This window comes from Mesoplodon bidens (assembly GCF_964165515.1).
Source record: "Mesoplodon bidens genome assembly, chromosome: 15".
NCBI classification, from domain to species: Eukaryota; Metazoa; Chordata; class Mammalia; order Artiodactyla; family Ziphiidae; genus Mesoplodon; species Mesoplodon bidens.
The window spans coordinates 66,701,341-66,720,017 of NC_138171.1; the positions used below are offsets into that span (position 1 = coordinate 66,701,341).

Sequence of the window (18,677 nt, forward strand, 5' to 3'; positions counted from 1 at the left end):
ATGAGCCATGGCCGCTGAGCCTGTGCATCCAGAGCCTGTGCTCCACAACGGGAGAGGCCACAGCAGTGAGAGGCCCGCGTACCGCAAAAAAAAAAAAGAGAGAGAGAGCTTAGCACCAAAATAAAAGAAGCCTAAATGCACGTACGTAAGGCACAGGATGGCGAGACAGGATGGCGAGAAAGAGCAGATTTTGAAGCTGAGTTTGGTAGTGAGCTCTGCCTCTGGATTGTGGCTTTCCTCAGTTTCTTTTTCCTATTAGGTTGTTGGGAAGGTTCGGGTAGTGCATGTAAAGCTGGAGGCTCAGTGTGCGGCGGGGGCTCAGGGGGCGACTCCCTCCATCGTTGTCACCACCCTCTCCCTGTGCTGCTCCTTCTCTTCTCCAGACACAGAGACCTCAGGCATCTCACCAGCGCCCTCTTTTCCTGTTAAACGAAGTGTTTCAAGGCTGGAGCTGCTCAAGGAGTTGAGGGTCTATATTTGAGATCCTGAGAACCGGAACTTCACTAAGGAACAGTCTCTTTGCACTGAAGGGTCCCAAGTCCTCCAGTGAAGTCCCATGACCTCCCACCCCTCCGTAAGGGGGCTTCACGAAGCCTGGGTCCTACACCACTGGCAGAACACAAGACAATTTAGGTGGTGCCAGGTGAACATTTTTATTTCTAGTTATCTCTGTATTTTTTCACGGATGTCTTTCCGTTTATGGTGACAGTGGTCTTAGACTTCCGGTAACTGACAAAAGTTCTTTCCTTAACTGTTTATTTTGAAGTTACTGCTTTATAGTAAGTTGCGAAGATCATACCGAGAGGCCCCGTCTCAGCCTTCCCCAGCGGTTACAGCACAACTGCAGAACCGTATCAAAACCAGGAGAGCGACGTCACAGTTCTATGCCATGGCGTTCCCTGTGTAGATTCATGTATATCAAGATACAGAACTATATTCCATCACCACAAAGAGCCACACCCACCATCCGTCTCCCCTGGCAACAACCAACCTGTTCTTCATTTCTAAAATTTTGTCATTTGGGGAATGTTATGGAAATGGAATAACATAGTATGTGAACTTTGAAATTGGCTTTTTTCACTCAACACAATGCCCTTGAGGTCCCTCTGTGTTGCTGCTGTATGAATACAGTTGATTCCCTGTATTGCTGAGTAGTCGTCCCTCAGTATCCACAGATGCTCAAGTCCCTTACATCAAATGGGATGCACATAACCCTACACACACATCCCTCGCTGTACACCTTAAATCATCTCTAGATAACCTATAATACCCAGTACACTGTAAATGCTATGTAAACAGTTGCCAGTGTGCATTGAACTCATTTCACTTTTTGGAACTTTCTGGATTTTTCCGCCTGGAATACTTTCAATCTGCAGCTGGATGAATTCACGGATGGGGAAAAGGGGATATAGACAGCCAACTCAGTTTTTAAAGAAATGGCAGCTTTGTAGTTTGTAGCTCACATATGTAGGATTGCTGTATTTTCTGTGTGGCTCAGCCTTTTTATCATTGCACAATGACCCCCCGTCCCTAAGTAATTCTCGCTCTAAAGTCTATCTGAAATTAATAGTTCTTCTTATCTTAACGTTTGCATGGTATATCTTTTTCCATCCTTTTATTTTCAATCTACCTATATCATATATTTGAAGTAGGTTTTTTTTGGACAGCACAGGGATCATTTTTTTTTTTCTTTTGGCAGTGCCACACGGCTTGCAGGATCTTAGTTCCCTGACCAGGGATCGAACCTGGGCCACAGCACTGAAAGCACTGAGTCCTAACCACTGGACTGACAGGCAAGTCCCTGGATCATGTTTTTTTTTTTTTCAAATCCACTCCGCAAATCTGTATTTTCAGACCACTTACTTTTAAGGAAATTATCCATATATTAGGCCTTTATTCTGTCTTTTGTTGTTTGTTCTGTTTTTTGTTTCTCACTTTTGTTCTTCCTGACTTCCTGTGGATTACTTTATGAATAAGGGAAACATTATTTGCAATTCCAGTTTTATTTATCTAGGTGCTTTAGCGTGTTTTGCTGCAGATTTTTAGTGGCTGATCTGGACATTATTAGACACACCTAACTTATCACAGTCTCCTGCTGTCAGCATTTTCCTGGTTCAAGTGAAGTGTAGAGACCTAACGTCCCTGCTTTAAGCCTTTACCAGTCTGTGTGTAATAGAATTGTGTTAAATATCTCCTCTACATGCATCTACACATCAGTGTTATATTTTTGCTTCATTCATCAAACATAATTTAGAAAACTTAAGAGAATGAAAGTCTATTATATTTACTCATATTTTTGCTTTTTCTGTTGCTCTTTATTTCTTCCTAATGTTCCAAGAATCCTTTTCTTAACATTTCCTTTACGTTTCAAGAACCTCCTTCAGTCATTCTCTTAGAGCAGGTTTGATGGCAACCAATTCATTTTCCTTCACATGATAATGTCTTTATTTCTCCATCATTCCTGATGAATAATTCCCCAGATATAGAATTCAGTGCTTGACATTTGATAGGTTCTTTTCTTTCAGCCCTTGAAAAACATGATGCCACTTCCTTCTGGCCTTCCCGGTTTCCAGTGAGAAGTCTGCTGTCCTTTGAATTGTTTTTCCCCGTAACTCAGATGTCAATTTCTCTTGCTGCTTCCAAATTTTTTTGTCTTTAGTTTTCAGAAGTTTAATTACAATGTGTCTTGGCATGGGTTTCTTTGGGTTTATCCTGCTGAAGGTTTGCTCAGCTTCCGGAACCTGTAGGTTTACATGTTTTGCCAAGTGATGGGTATTTTCAGCCATTATTTTGGTTTCTGGGGCAGCAGCATAGCTGTGAGAATCCAGGGTGGGAGAGCTTCAGCCCAGGCCATGGGGACTCTGGACATGGCTCCCTCCTCCAGCTCTGTGCCCCCGGCCTCTCTGGTGTTTCTCTTAAAGTGTATTTAACTAGAAAAAGTGAGTTGATTAAAGAAAAGTACTAAATAAAAATAACTGTGTAGTTATGCGGCGAGTATGGCACAATCCTGAGTGGCACATGAATGAAGTGGGAACACTGCTTTCTTGGCCTTTTCCTGTCCCTGCTGGGGACACCTCCACTCCTGGAATATGGAGCCAAGCCCTACACGCTGCACAGTCCTGGTTACTAGGAATTTGCCATATTCTGAACTAAAATCTGCTCTCCTGTAACCATCCCCTGATCCAGATTCTGTGCTTTGGAATAATATGTAATCCCTTTACCTACATGTAAGCCCTTCAAGTGTCTAAAGAGCATAAATGAAAAAACTGTGTTCGGGAGGTTGTCACCTGCTACCCCCACAGCTGTGGCCCCCATGACGGGTTGTAGACCCTCCGGTGTCCCTGAAAAGCCTAATCCTAACACTTCCCTTGGTCTAAGTCCACCTAAAACATCCTTCCCCTTCAAACCCCACCCACCCCTCAAGGCCCATGGAAAATGCCATCCTATTTATGAAGATTTTTCTGGTTCTTCTAACCAAATGTGACCCAAAGCCAGTTTGGCTTTTTTTTTTTCTTGGCAGTGGGGATACTTGTTTAAAAGGGAGGTCAGAATTTAGGAATGATTCCCTATCTAATCTAAGTCACCACAGGTGGCAGTGTAGTCTAGAGCAGGGGCTGGGACTGGAGACCCCCTCCCATCCGAGGCACCCGGGCATCTACCCAACCTCTCTATACCAGTCAAGGTTCCTGTTTGCTAAAAACACTTTAGCTAGTGTAGGCAGAAAGAGAATTTGTTGGAAAGAGATTAGACAGTGCCCAGAATGGATGGGGAGACCAGAGAGTCAAACTCAGAAAACGGGTGGACGCCAGGGATGCGAGGTGGCTGAGGCTCCGTCGGGCCCATGGCCGTGGGGGCAGTCTGGTTCAGACACAGCCGCTGGCACCAGGCCCTACTGCCCCCAGGCTCTCTCAGGGAGACCCTCCGAGGACAGGCTGGGCAACCCAGCCCCCTTGGCTGGGACCCTTTTTCTCCCCTACACGCTCTCACCAGCTCCCTGGAGAAGTCTGGAGACAACACCAAGCACATACTGGCCCCAAAGAAACACAGCTCTCAAACGTAGAGAAGCAGTGGGGAAACGTCACACCTGGGCTTTCCCAGTCCTGCGGGTTGAGCCATGCAGACCCCAGGCCTCAGGACACTGCACTGTGAGCAACACCAATGGCCACAGCCCTCACCTCGGGCAAAGCCTGACCTCACAGCGTTATTTTTATACTGGGGTCAGTAATAAAAAATTCCGAAAAGTGAAATACTGAATTCTGCTTTGTAACGTCTTTGAATATTTGACGGGCTTCATGCAGAAGAGTGGCAGCAAGACGAGGGCCAAAGGGCAGAAGCCACAGCAGCCATTTCAGCTCCTGCGAGGCAACAATGCCCCCCAGACGGAGGGTCCCAGCACAGGGACGGCTCGGGACGCTCCAGCTCTGGTGTTTTCCGACTGGAGGTTGAAGCAGAACTGGTCCTAAGCTCTGCTTCCTGTCATCCCTCTAAGAGCAAGGACTTCACTCACTGTTCCCACAGAAATCAGAAATCACTGGCTCACCTGCATTACTCTGAATAATTTCTTTTTTTTCCTTTTAATCATTAACAGAGTTCCAAGTTAAAGATACTTCATAACAGATAGGTCAAAGATACTGTGATCCTTCTCCAGGGAAGGTTTCTATTCTTCAGGAGAGAAAGCTGGGTAGGGAGGGCATACCCAGCATAACCAACTCAAGTAACAAAACTTTATTCACCTAAAAGCAAACTGAGTTGGACAGAGAGAGAGATGATAACCTTTCTATTCGACTCCTCGAGAATCCTCCCCCTCAGCCGGCTCCCTAAGGGCAGGCGGTGGGACCGCAGTGCCAGGTGGGGCGGGGCAGTGAGGCTGGTCCCGTGTCAGGTGGGTCGGTCCACGTGCCAACTGTGCTGCTGGCTGCACAAACGTCCACGTGTGATAGACTCTCATATCATCAGACACACAGACAAGGGAGCCCGTGTGAAAACTGGCGAAACAGGAATGGGGCAGGTCTGAGGAGCAGTGATCAGCACTGTGCCAACATCTAGCTCCCACCTCTGATAATGCTCTGGCCCCAGGGATGTCACCACTGGGCCCGGGGGGAAAGCACTTCAAGCTTTTTGTAATATCTTGTGAGTCTATAATTAGTTCCAAATAAACAGTTAAAAAAAAAATTTTAAAAACCCTTGAGGGGCTTCCCTGGTGGCACAGTCGTTGAGAATCCACCTGACAATGCAGGGGACATGGGTTCGAGCCCTGGTCTGGGAAGATTCCACATGCCACGGAGCAACTAAGCCCGTGCACCACAACTACTGAGCCTGTGCTCTAGAGCCCACGAGCCACAACTACTGAGCCCATGTGCTCCGCAACAAGAGAAGCCACTGCAACGAGAAGCCCGCACACCACAACAAAGAGTAGCTCCTGCTCGCCGCAACTAGAGAAAGCCCGCGCGCAGCAACGAAGACCCAACGCAGCCAAAAGTAAATAAATAATAAATAAATAAATTTAAAAAATTAACTTAAAATAATTAAAAAAAACAAACTTTGAGGGCTTCCCTGGTGGTGCAGTGGTTGAGAGTCCGCCTGCCGATGCAGGGGACATGGGCTCGTGCCCTGGTCCGGGAAGATCCCACATACCGCGGAGCGGCTGGGTCCGTGAGCCATGGCTGCTGAGCCTGCGCATCCGGAGCCTGTGCTCCGCAATGGGAGAGGCCACAAAAGTGAGAGGCCCGTGTACCGCAAAAAAAAAAAACAACCCAAGGGACTTCCCTGGTGGTCGAGTGGTTAAGACTCCGCCCTCCCAATGCAGGGGGCGTGGGTTCGATTCCTGGTCAGGGAACTAGATCCCGCATGCCACAACTAAAAGAGCCCGCATGCCAGCTAAAGATCCTACGTTACCATGCGGCAGCTAAGGCCCAGCGCAGCCAAATAAATAAATATTAAAAAAAAAAAAAAAACCCACTCCGATGGTTGGTGCCCACTACTCTCAAAAGCAAAAGCAAAAAAAAAAAAAAAAAAAAAAAAAAAAAAAAAAAACAACCCAAAAAACAAAAAACAACTTTGAGCAAGGGAGGGGGCTCAGAGCTTCCCCAGGGCCCGGCGACACCTCAGAGCCGCCTGATCATGAAGCTTCTGCTCCAGAGGTGGGAACTGTTTCTGTTTTGTTCTGCTTGTTCTTCGCAGAACATCAACCACAGTGCAGTTCTATGAGGACATCCAAAAGAACAGCCAACCCCCAACCTGCCACTATTTCAAAATAATAACTGCCTTTCTGCAAACCCCCCACGGCAATCACTTCCCTTACCACCGTGGGGAAAAGGTCCGTGTGGTTCCTTGCTGCTCGTGTACAGTGACGCCAGGGAACATGTACAGTACCGCGCAGGTGCCCAAGGTCACGGAGGGCCTGGGAGCAGGGCCGCCTGGGCAGCAGGGGAGCGCTTGTGGCAACGGCGGGGCCCCAGTGCCGCCAACACTGAGGACACACCTGATCCTGAGCCCAGGTGTTGTGGCAGAAGTCTCACACCAAAGGCACAAAGGCAGCTCAAGGTGCCAACCTGACCGCAGCAGACGCAAAGGGTTATCCCTAAGCCGAATCACTAAGTCTGTGAACTCCAGGCTTTTTTCCTTTTTGTTTCAAATCGAAGCTGCTGTTGTTAAATTCCACATAAAGAAGAGAAACTTAAAAAGTCTTTTGCCTCTAATACAGCAATGAAGCAGCTGTAACCATAACCTAGAATAAAGCGCATCCCTGAAATCAGGTGTGTTTACTAGTTTCTCGTCGGCCAGCACAGAAAAGACCCATAGCCACCGGCCTACGGGCTCTAAGTAACAGGCCCACTGGAAAGACAGGCTTCTGTTAGTCCAACCTGGGCATAAAAACGCATATTTCTGTGTTAGCTAAACTCAACGTGAGAAGTCTGGAGAACAGGGGTCCTGGGGAACATCAGGGCAGCAGATCTTAAGGGAAACACAATGCACATTTGTACACATATACAGAAAATTAAAGGAACACTTCCCAGATACTGAAAAGGAATGAAGAAGTTTTCACTTAAAACAAAAGCTGTTAGGACACAACAAATGAAGAAAAGATAATAAAGGGAAAGACTCTGAGGTTAAGAGACTTGTATCTTTACCTCATTTGCATCTAATGTCCTTTTCTGTCATTTCTAACCAGCTTGTGGTCTTAAGGACAGAGATCAGAAATTGGTTCACAGGATTTCCAGACAGTGACTGACTGGGATTTTCTCCTGCCACTTCTGAGCTTCTGAAATGATGACTATGCAGCGCACTTTTTGACTTAAATGTCAAGTAAAACGAAACAAAAAAGAAATGAAGAAAAATGTGAGAGATGAGAAAGAAAATGTATCAATATGATACATATTAGGGTAAAAGGTATGAATCTAAGAATAACCTGCTTGAGATAAACATGCAATCCCTGTGTACAGCTTTTCAAAGGGCCACACACCTGCGGGTGTGCCTGCTCAAGGCCAAACCTGCCCTCCTGCCTGGTGCGGAAGGACAGTAAAGCTCAGTAACAATTAACATTTGGAGGGGCAGGAATACGCAGTATTTGCATAAAGGAAATAACTCCTTTTTCTCCAAGAGTTCTTTCTCTGAGAACAGTTTACTGAGACAGAGGGAACAGAAAATTCAAAAATAAAAATGTCTCACTCTAACTTTTTTTGATGGATAAAGAAAGCATAAAGATTCTAACAGGTGAGACACTGAGAATAAATAAGCAATGATGCTGTTAAAAAAAAAAAGATTCTAACAAGGGCAGGGACTTTGCTGGTGTCTCAGTGCATAAGAATCTGCCCGCCAATGCAGGGCACGTGGGTTCGATCCCTGGTCCGGGAAAATCCCACATGCCGCGGAGCAACTAACCCCGTGTGCCACAACTACTGAGCCTGCGCTCTAGAGCCCGTGAGCCACAAATACTGAGTCTGCATGCTGCAACTACTGAAATCCACGCACCTAGAGCCCATGCTCCACAACAAGGGAAGCCACCACATTGAAAAGCCCAGGAACCACAACAAAGAGTAGCCGCCGCTCGCCACAACTAGAGAAAGCCCGCATGCAGCAACGAAGATGCAATGCAGCTAAAAATAAATAAAATTAAATCTTAAAAAAAAAAAGATTCTAACAAGGGCAGAGGGAAAAGGGAAAACTGCCCCAACAAATAACTGACAATTCTACATCTATTATGAAAGTAGGGGGTTTAACCTTTTTAAACTAAAATTTGGTAACTTTTTTTTTTGAGGAGAAAAGATCACTTCAGGGGACTTTAACAAGAGATGCACCCCCCCCCCAATTTTTAAATTTTCAATTTTACAGAATTCTTTTCGGACAATGAATCAAAGAGATCAGACTTTGAAAATGAAGCACTTCCACTGGAAAGGTAGTTTGCATATTTTAAAAATTGGTTTAAACTAAGTAAACTTTTTGTTCAGTTTAAACTGGATACCTTAAAATCTTAACTCCGGTTTTAGTTGAGAATTTTGAGAACTTGGTACTACAGTCAGCTCTGTGACAGAATACAGAAGGAGTAGCCCACTTCTATTTGCCCAGACACAGAACACCTTCCTCCACTCACACAGGAGTAGCTACTTCTCGTATTACTTGACCTCACTAGGGTGACAATTTCACAAAGTAGACATTATTTTAATCAAAGGTACCTGCAAATTAGAAAACACACAGAGAGAAAATACATTTAGATAGGCAGAGGAGAGGCTTGGAGGAAACAGCAGATGAGCTTTTTAATTTTTTTATTATTTTTTTTTAAATTTTTATTGGAGTGTAGTTGATTTATATTGTTGTGCAGATGAGCTTTTTAAATGGAGAAAACATGTAAGGAATATTTAGGAAAAGAGTGATTATAGATTAACTTTACCATCTAGCTTCACCAGTTAGTAATAGAAAGTGAAAGGATTTTGTCACTGGATTAAACCACGAAAAGATCAGCTTACCACTCTCGGACTGCGTGCTGATACGGTCCAGGGTGACTCTGAAGGTGCAGCTGAGAGTGGAGCAGATTTCTTTCTTTCCACTGGGGAGCTCTCACCCCTAGTTCACACTCAGCGGGGTTACTTTTGTAAAGGACAGAAATTACATTGGACAAAACATACTGCATCTTGTCATGTATCCACTGGGCGTCTGTTTTATCTGCAAATCGCCTTTGTCCACTTGGCCTTGCTGTGATTTGACCAGTAAGGGATCCTGGTTTTCTTTTCTTTTCTTTTTTTTTTTGGTCTGTGCCAGGCGGCTTATGGCATCTTAGTTCCCCGACCAGGGACTGAACTTGCACCCTCAGCAGTGAAAGCGCAGAGTCCTAACCTCTGTACCACCAGGGAACTCCCAGGGATCCGGATTTTCAAGTCTTCCCTCGGGCCGGTCCTCCTGCCAGGAGGCCCTCTCAGTGCTCCGAGCCTCGGCTGGACTAGCATCAAGCCTATGTGAGCACCACGGATCAGGAAGGCCACCTTCCACCTGAGAACTCGAACTTTTTCTTTCAAAGCACCCATAATACTCCTCCCACAGCCTCTGACCGAGAGCTATTTTAGGGCAGCAGGACTTCCCTGGTGCCAAACAAACGACAGACGCTTGGTAGGTGTCAGTTAAACTAAGTGTCAGTGAAGCGGGGGAGAGAGCTTTCGGAAGCCATTCCTTGACAAGAAGGTGGGATAAGGCCCATCACGTTCTTCATTCAGGGGCTTGTCTGGATGCACAGACCTCATGACCTGTAATCAAAAACCGATCTTCTAGTGTGAGTGCTCAAATGCTCACCCCCAAAGCCAGCTGTGACATATACCAACAGTTTAGGAATGTCTTATACATTAGCAGGCCTGTGTCCCGGCCCAGTGGCCCGAGTGTTCTGACAACACTTCAACCAGAGGCATGTGACAGACGCCCACAGAACCCAACTGGGCAGACTGGGTTTTTGGCTGAGCAAAGCAGAAGTCAGACAATGACGGCTACAGTGTTCAGCTGTTTACAGCCGAACAACTACTTCTTCTCTTCACCAAAAAATAATCTCAAGACAGACAATAGGCCCTTAATCATCTTTCAAATGAGAACAAATTTTAAGGTCATACATGGTTCCCGGATAAAAGCAAGTGTTTCACAGGCAGGTCAGTGCTTAGGGCCTGAACCTCAGCACACAGTTCCTCTCCTTCACGAGATGCAACACTTTCAGAGTAATTGAGGGCGGCCTGCATACCACCTAAAAGGGAGTTATGGAGGAATGGCTATCAGAATTTCAGACAAGCAACTGTTACACAGAACAAGTTTTGTAGGTTTGTCTGTAAAATAACATGGAGTAAGCTTTTTTCCTGAGTTCTAAGGAAGATTTAATTTTCTTTGATTCCCCCACAAATCAGTGTTTCTTCTTGTCCTTACATTAAGGACAGCAGAAGCTCTTAAGAAGATAAAGTATAATTCTTACTTGATCACTTTTGATCAACCCTATAAATAGGTCTTAACTTCAATTTACTTATTTACCTTTATTTTTTAAAAACCTGTTGTCACATAAATGTTTAAATATTCATGAAAGTAGAGACCACCAGCCCCATTCATCCACGACCCAGCTTCAACAATTACCAATACAGAGCCAACCTTTTCCATCTACAGACCACACTTCTCTCCCATGCCCCACCTCCAATTTCTTAAAAAATTTGCTCCAATTTTTAAAAAGTTAGAGATATGCTACTTGATCTCTCAATATCTGCTTCCTGGTTATTCATTTAGGAATCAGCATTCTTCTTCTTTTTGGACACCACATCCAGACAACCTAAGCTCCATGAAGGATTTTACAAAGTCAGAGTGGGAACAAAACTCACTAAGTTTGTGGGTTTTCTAAAGACTGATTTCGGGTGAGGTACGTAGTAAATTTTGAAACAACCAAAAACTCTGTAGATTCTGACGTATCTCTTCAGTTGAACCCCTCCTTTCAACGGCCGCTACTTTAGATCGTATTTTTATAACTTCTCACCTGGATTTCTGTAGCCCTCTCAAACCTTCCTTGATGTTGCAAGAGACATCTTTCTATTATCTCCTGATCATGTCATTCCCCTGCTTGAAACTCTTGACTGATGCTTCACAACTTTATTTTTATTTTTTTTTTTCTTTTTGCGGTATGCGGGCCTCTCACTGCTGCGGCCTCTCCCGTTGCGGAGCACAGGCTCCGGACGCGCAGGCCCAGCGGCCATGGCTCACGGGCCCAGCCGCTCCGCGGCATATGGGATCCTCCCAGACCGGGGCACGAACCCGTATCCCCTGCATCCGCAGGCGGACTCTCAACCACTGTGCCACCAGGGAGGCCCGCTTCACAACTTTAGAACAAAGCTCAGCCACCTGAGTTTGCCTGCAGGTCTTTCCACGACCTGGCTATCGCCTACCTCTAGTATCATGTCTTCCCAAACCCTACACCCAACGTCTGTTACCCCGTCACAAGGCTGACCTACCAGTAACTCCTACTGGGCCTTCATAGCCCACTCAAACCAGACCCCCACCCACCCACCGCCCACCACTGCTCCATACCCACTGAGCCACTGGTGAGACCTACCCCCAGGTGGTGAAGAACTTCGGAGGGCATCACTCGTTTATTGCCTTCGTCTTCCCAGGACAAAGCATAGTGCACAGCATAAAATAAACATACACATTCACCTGTCTGAATAAATGTCCAATTCTTGCTATGCTCTGCTTGTAAACTTTTCTAACTGATTTGAAATAGATAGCATGTATCAGACATAGGGGTCAATTTGACTACCTGACATCCACTCCTCTCTGTAACAGTACCTGGATTTTCTTTGGGTAAATCCACTTTCCCACAAGCTTAGTGTGGTTCTGGTAACTTTGGGGAGGGCTCCTTACCCAGGGCTAGCTAACTAATCAGATTCACATGATTAGGACCCAACTAAATACTAGATCCGGAACTGCAACTGGAATTACAGGAATAGGCACTCTTTTCCCACAGGAGTGGTTTTAAAATATGTTCACAAGCTCTTTGATGTGCCTCCCTTCAAAGATGAAGTCTTTAGTACCTAGTGATGCCAGCAAACAGAATGTGGCAGGAGCAGCAGCAAAATTCCAAAACTAGATCATAAAAACCATGGTGACTTCCACCATCCTCTCTCTCCTCTCTTATCGCTTGCTCCGAGGGAAGACAACGACATGTGAGGACGTGGGCCCTGTGGCTAGGAAATAAAGATTCCAGCCAACAGCCAGCCAGCAAGGAACTGAGGCCTTGAGTGAGTGGACTGTCTTGAAGTCAGACCCTCCGGTCCCAATCAAGACTTTAAATGACTGCGTCCCCAGCCAATATCTTGGTTGTAACCCCACAGAGTCCTTTGGGACTTCCCTGGCGGTCCAGTGGTTAAGACTCCACGCTCCCAATGCAGGGGACATGGGTTCGATCCCTGGTCGGGGAACTAAGATTTTGTATGTTGCGTGCAGTGGCAAAAAAAAAAAAAAAAAAGAATCCCATGAGAGTCCTTGAACTATAATCACCTAAGTCACTCCTGAATTCCTGACCCACAGAAACTGGTAATAAATGTTTGATGTTTTAATCCATTAAAATACCATTGATGTTGATTTGTTACAGAGCAGCAGATAACTAATACAAGCAGGCAGAGCAGAGGCAGGAACCTGAGAAGAAGGAAGGTAACATAGAGAGAAACAGGTCAAAGAGAAAGTGTGTGAGAGGATGGTAGTAAGACCCCCACACTCCATCACTAAATCCTGATGATCTCATTTAAGCCCCTGGCCCCATCTATTTCTGGTCCCCTGGACTTTCCTAAGTGAAAGTCGGTGGAATGCCTCCAGAGGTTGAACTAGTTTTAATGGACGCTTGACACCTGAAGCCAAAAGCACTCCAATCCGTGCAACAAGGACTCAGAGAGCTGGTAAAATGCCCAAATAAATGTCCACTTCATTGATAACAGGGTCATTTCCATTTCACTCTTTCCTGATCCGTATTCTCTCTTTAGCATGCTCCATATTTTGCTTATTTATCTTACTTATTATCTGTATCCTCCCGTAGAATTGAAGCTCCTTGAGGACAGGAATTCCGTCTTGATGAGTGCTATATGCCTGGCACCCAGCAGACACTCAGTACTTGCTGAGTTCATCTAAGCTGCTGTAACTTCAGGCTCACAGGGAAAGTGCAAAGAGAGCAATGGAGCCATCTGGTTGAGGCTCAGAAGAACATTAGCAGCCTGGGGGTAGGTGAGCACATCACACAAGCTCCTCAGCTGAAATCACGGGGTTGCAAGTATTTGCAGTTCTCTATACCCTGATAACCTATCAGTCAGCTCCCAGGCAATCAAGTCATGGGGGAGGTGAGAACTCTCACAGACTGACAGCGTTCTTCCCCGCTTTTAAACTCTGCTTTGCTTTTGCTCAGTAAGACAGGCTGTAGGGAGCAATCACCTCTATAGATGAGTAACCGTCAGCTGAGCTTTGGGTTACTGAGCCAGTCGTCAAACAGACGCCGTCCTAGAAAGAGGACATGCATATCTGAGCCTGGCGAGAGGCAGCTCATGGACATACTGTTTTAGTATTAGTATATTTTTAATTACTTCCAGGCAACCCGTGCAGCGATGGCTAGCTTGCCTCCTATGCAGCCAACGCGGGTGGGAAGGTTCCTAATGGGAGTTAAATCCTGTCTTTGGGGGAAAGAGGGACTGAACTGAGAGCCACGGAAACCCAGGCTGCGGCAGTCGGTCCTGCCAACCCGCTGCGCTGCCCGGCTCCCGCGGAGCTCCTCCACCCACAGCGCGGCGCGGACACGCGCGGACTCCAACGCTGGGCGGTGGGCGAGAGCACGGGCGGGCTCTTGGGACTGGGGGTCTCCCGGGGCCCCGCGCCGACGCGGAGAGACACGGCCCGGGAGGGAAGAGGTGGACCCGCGCGAGGCCGCGGAGCGCACGCGCGAGAAGGAAGAGGACGCGCCACTCACCCGCCGCCGCGCCCTCCCGAGGTTGCCAGAGATGCTGCCCGCGCCGCCACCAGGCTGCTCGGCCCCGCCCCGGCGTCACTTCCGCTCGGGCGGGGCGGAAGCGCGCTCAGGCCCTGCCCCACGGCCGGCTCGGTTGCTGAGCAACGGTAGTGCCAGCCCTGCGGATTGCCTTGGGGGTGCTGCCGGTCTGCTCCGGTTCCGCGGTTGTTAGCGCGTTCGGGCATCTTTAGTTGGTTTTGCTTGCGTTGGCTCGACGTTTCCTCTTCCGGAAGTGCCTGTTCTGGTCATTGGTCCAGGTTTCTGCTGAAAGGCTTGTCTTTTCGTGTTGTTTCGTGGCGCCATGTATTGGATATTAAGTTTTTGTCGGTGGCGTGTTGTAAATATCTCGGTTTGCGTCTCGTCTTTTCACTTTAATATAAAAAAAGTGCCAATATTTTATGGGTAGTACTTTCTGTGTTTTGTTTAAGGAATCCTTTCCTACCCCCTTACTCTCCCACGTATTTTCCTAATGGTTTTTTAAAGTTTTGATTTTAACATTTAAGTCCTTAATTCAGCTTGGAGTAGCTTTAATATGGGGTAAGAAGGTAACTTCATTTTTTTTTTTTCCATTTGGATAACCAGGAGTCCTAATGCCGTTTATTGAGTTAGTCCCTCTTTCCCCCAACGATCTGGCATATTTTTAAGAAAACTCTGTATATGCATGAGTTTCTGTTGGGTTTTTAAAACTCAGCTCTATTATTATTTTTTTAATAAATTTATTTATTTTTGTCTGCATTGCTGTACGCGGGCTTTCTCTAGTTGTGTTGAGTGGGGGCTACTCTTCGTTGTGGTGCGCAGGCTTCTCATTGCGGTGGCTTTTCTTGTTGCGGAGCACGGGCTCTAGGCACGCGGGCTTCAGTAGTTGTGGCTCGCAGGCTCTAGAACGCAGGCTCAGTAGTTGTGGCGCACGGGCTTAGTTGCTCCGCGGCACGTGGGATCTTCCCGGACCAGGGCTCGAACCCGTGTGTCCCCTGCATTGGCAGGCGATTCTTAACCACTGCGCCACCAGGGAAGTCCTCAGCTTTATTATTGATAACTTTGTCCTAATGCTCACACAAGGTGTTCTGCATCAAATCAGGTTTCTTGTTAATTACCCCACAGTAATAGTAAGTATGAAACATCCCTCACACCTCCCACAGGCCTCCCCCGACCCAACCCATTGAGAACTGATGGAAATTTTTCCTTTGTGAGTGGACTGACACAGCATCCCTAGGTGAGGGATTCAGAGAAATGACTTCCATCTGTTCATAAAGGGAAAGAGACATCTGTCCTCCTCATCTCCTGAAAGGATCCCCTCTGGACTCAAGTATTTTGATATTTAGATGAATCTCTCCAGGCCCAAGCAGCCCCAGGGTACCTGGGCACCTAAGCCAGGCTGAAACTACTTGACCCTCTCAGAAAGATAAGGCAAGTTATTATGCTTTTGAATCACAGCAATTAACTAGACAAATTACTACAGACTTCATTCTCCTAAGTATCTGAAGAGTCTCAGGGGACTAGGGCTTTTTACTGGAGCAGTGGGAGATGGAGGGAAGTCTTAAATGCCCACAGCTTCTTCCTGGGATCATTACATATTCTCTTCTGGTGTGCAGGTGCCACACAATCTCAATTACAATACCCTTATAGTAACTTGTGATACCTGGTTGGACAGGTCCCTCCACCTTATTTTTCTTCTGGAAAGCTTCAGCCATTCATTCTTCGGTCAAAATCACAATCAGGCCAAGTTCCACAAAAGAACCCTGTAGGGCTTTTCAGTAGAATGGTCCCCAATCTGTAAATCACACTGGAGAACTGACGTGATTTATCTTCTTACATAGAACGCGGGCTCAGGATTTCCCTGAGCCCACACACCGCAACGAAGCACAACGAGGAGTAAACCCTGCTCACCACAGCTAGAGAAAGCCTTTGCGCAGCAGCAAAGACCCAGTGCAGCCGTAAATAAATAAATAAAAAAGAACATGGGCTCAGACTCTCTCTGCACTTAATTTAGGCCTTCTGTGATGTCTTACAGTAAGATTTTTATTTCTTTTTATTAGATGGCATTTTGCGGTTTTCAATGCTATTGATAATATTTTCTTGGGCATTCCCTGGTGGTCCAGTGGTTAGGACTCTGTGCTTCCATTGCAGGGGGCATGGGTTCGATCCCTTGTTGGGGAACTAAGATCCCACAAGCCGTGAGGTGCAGTCGAAAAAAAAAGTGTCTTTAAAAAATATTACATTTTCCATTGTTGGCATATTGAAATAGTGCAAAGATTTCCATATTTTTTTAACCAGCAACCATTCTAAGAATATTTTTAATACTTTGTTGGTGGATTCTTTTGAACTTTCTCAGAATATAATCATATAATCTGAATAAAGACAATTTTGTTTCTTCCCCCTCAATCCTTATGTCTTTATTTTTCTTGCCATTCTGAGCTGATAAATAGAAGCAGTAGTGTGCATCTTTGTCCTGTTCCTGATTTTAAAGAGAATATTTACAATAGTTGACCATTTGCTGTAGGTTTTTTTTTTTTGTAGATACTCTTTAACAGGTTAGAAATGTTTCCTTCTATTCCTAATTCCCTAAGAGTTTTATTTATTATTGTGAAATAAAATTCATATTTTAGAGCAAGACAAGAAAAATTTAATCATAAAAAATTCTTCTCTGCCCTTTGCCTCCCCTCTCCCCACCACTGTGCATTGTATATCTGCATTATGTGTCGACCAAACCTCCCCATCTGTAGAAATACCTGCTCAACCATAAACAGCAGCGTTCTCCCAGCACCCACAAGAGGACTCCTTAAAAGATAACATTCTTTCTTGATCTTGTACGGGACTACATGACCTACCACGATGACACTTAGATCTGGATCATGTAAACTGTCAATAATGTGTCATTTGATGTACAGCCCTCTGTCTCAAAAAACTTACAGCACTGTTCCTTGACTTCTAATGGGCAGAACAGTTCTCAGAGCTTTCTGAGTTGCTCTTCCTGGGTTATAGTTCTCAAATTTGGCTCGAATAAAAATTTTCATTTTTTTCTCAGGTCGATTGATTAATTTTTCATCTACATCATCAATGTGCATTGAATTTTATTAAGTTTTTTCTGCATCTCTTGTGATGATTATGCAGTTTTTCTCCTTTAATCTTTTTTTTTTTCTCCTTTAGTCGTTTAATGTGGTAAATGCTATTAACTTTCTAAAGATAACTGATCCTTGTATGCCTAGATTAAACCAAGTTGCTCATGGCCTATTATCCTTTTACATGTTGCTGGATTTCATTTGCTGATATTGTTTAGAATGTTTGGCTCTATGTTTATGAGTGAGGTTGGATTATACTGCACTTTATTTTACTATCCTTGTCTAGTTTTGCTATCAAGATTATATTGGCCTCATAAAATGAATTGGGGAATATTTAATCATTTTATATTTTTCAGAAAGGGTTGTGGATCGGAGTGGTCTGTTCCTTTAAAAAGTTGGGTAGAAAACCAGTCTTTTACCAATAAAACTAGGTGGGCCTGATGCATTCTTTGAGGAAAAATTTTAATATAAGATTTATTAATACCTTGATGCTGGTGCATAAAACCCCAACTTATTAGAGGAGGAGGGGACAGAGGGAAACTTCAGATACTGAGGTGACGCTCTGGGTAACGTCAACTGAAAAAAACAACAAACCACACACAACATGAGCGCTGTGAGTTCAGTTTTTTGTTTGTTTGTTTTTTGCAATACGCGGGCCTCTCACTGTTGTGACCTCGCTCTGGACGCGCAGGCTTAGCGGCCATCTAGCCGCTTCGCGGCATATGGGATCTTCCCGGATTGGGGCATGAACCCGTGTTCCCTGCATCGGCAGGTGGACTCTCAACCACTGCACCACCAGGGAAGCGCCCGAGAGTTCAGGTTTATTTGCGGCTTACTGAGGACTGTGGCGGGAGAGACAGCCGGTCAGTGCGCTCTGAACTTTGGAACGGGGAGGGGCGGGGGGGGCGGGGTCAGTATATATTATGTATATGCTTTTGGTGAGGGGAGTAATGTGCAATCAAGCATACATCTTGGTACAGGTTGCTGCTAGTCATGAGGGGCAGATGTCTCTGTTAATTATTTTACTGCTTTTCTAGGTATGAAAAGATGCAAGAAATTGGGTTCATAAAGTTTTGTAATGAGATTACCTACCTATCTGAAGGCCTGTTCTGCCAGTTTTCCCAGAGCACAGAGGGCCTCATTCCTGATCTTGGCCCTGAACTTCTTTCAGGTTGTGTTGAAGGTTAGCGACTGCAGTGGCTGGTCACCTAATCATTGTAGAGCCAGATGGAGAGCAACATTTATTTTATTATTTTTTTAAATTTTGGCTGTGCCAGGTCTTAGTTGCGACATGCGGGATCCTTTTTTTCTTTTTCTTTTTCTTTTTTTTTTCAGTTGTGGCATGCGGGCTTCTTAGTCTTATCCACTGAGCCACCGGGGAAATCCCAGGCTTAAGACTTTTAAAGACTGATAGCATAAGTCTGGTTTTTGCCCCAAGACGGATGACACTTTAAATTTTTGACATTTCTGACTTGCTGTTCTTAAAATGAAGCACAATTACAGCCTTTTGACTCTTGAGAAAAATTAAAATTTAGAGAAAGCAAAATAGAATTTTCCCTAGTATACAAGTGTGTGTTTTTTTCCTTTGTACTTTCACATACATTGTAATATTTAGAGTTAGAGCTTAA

General features: G+C 45.4%; 1 protein-coding gene across 3 annotated transcripts in view; it reads right to left on the reverse strand.

Moving 5' to 3' along the window:
* Positions 1 to 14,038, reverse strand: part of FAM234A (family with sequence similarity 234 member A) — a 32,460-nt gene extending 18,422 nt beyond the window's left edge. For 2 of the 3 annotated variants that reach the window (XM_081256658.1, XM_081256659.1), the window contains exon 1: positions 13,952 to 14,038. The gene's annotated coding sequence lies outside the window, so the exon portion shown is untranslated. Of the gene's footprint in view, positions 1 to 8,963; positions 9,104 to 13,951 lie in introns of those variants that run through there. The other variant, XM_081256660.1, reaches the window with a different exon arrangement.
* Between the last annotated feature and the right edge of the window lie 4,639 nt (positions 14,039 to 18,677).